This window comes from Frankliniella occidentalis, unplaced genomic scaffold (assembly GCF_000697945.3).
Source record: "Frankliniella occidentalis isolate FOCC.00 unplaced genomic scaffold, Focc_3.1 Scaffold72, whole genome shotgun sequence".
Taxonomy (NCBI): Eukaryota; Metazoa; Arthropoda; class Insecta; order Thysanoptera; family Thripidae; genus Frankliniella; species Frankliniella occidentalis.
Window position 1 is genome coordinate 1,031,667 of NW_026267202.1, and position 1,045 is coordinate 1,032,711.

Below are 1,045 nucleotides of genomic sequence, written 5' to 3' on the forward strand. Positions count from 1 at the left end.
GGGGGGGTAGTGCGCGGGGACACCACGGCGCGTGGCCGCAAGCGAATCCCGTTCGGGATCTCTACTGGCGGACCAGAAGCACGCAGATCCCCGCGGGAAATACCCCCTCTCAACCCCCTCTCCTCCTCCCCAATGCACTGCACCTCTCCTTTCTGCTCGCCCTTCCCTCTTCAACCTTCTTCGCCACGAAGAAGGCCCCCGCCGAGCCATGGTGAGCCCCGACCCCTTCCACCCCGGGCGCCGCGGCGCCGCCGGTCCCAGAGGCGCCATACCCTTGAATTATGCAACGCCTCACGCACCGCCGGGGAGAGTGTCACGTGACACACTAGCACTACCGGGTACCGGCCCCAACACCAAAGTGTGTGACGCAGTCACACAATGGTAGATGTGTAAACGACATTCGTACGGACCAAGGCACAAGTGAGTGAATTTCACAGGAAAATTTACACATTTACTGTCTGAAGTGTACGAATGCATATGGGAATTCACACACCTATAAGTGTGCGACATTCACATATACTTGCGTTTCCAGTCCAGTCTCGACAAGTAACACACACGAACACACGTCACCTCCGCCGCCCTCTAATCCATTTCACACTCATTCAACACAATAACAACATAATGCACACCTCTTTCAAAGGTCCTATTATAGCGTCGCGGTTATGGGAGTTGACTGTCAGCATTAAAACAGATCAAATGAACTCCCCGTCGCCATAGCGCTGTGCGGCTGCCATGCGCCCGTGTGTGTCCGTTTAATAAGGCTTGACAAAAACACGCTCGCGTCTGTTCTACCCCCCCCCTCTCTCTCTCTATCTCTCTCTCTCTCTCTAGGCGGGGTGACAAACGAAAGTAACATCGTTACCGCTCTAGCGGGTGGGCCCTCTTTCCTTTCTACCTCGCGCAACAACATTCGGGAAACTAGCAGCGGTGGTGGTGGTGGTGGTGGTGCAGGCTGTGTGTGTGTGTGTGTGTGCGTGTGTGCGTGTCGGCGTGGCGAGGGCCGGCTGTAGCATCTCCCTCCAGCTAATTCAATCTGCCGTACATC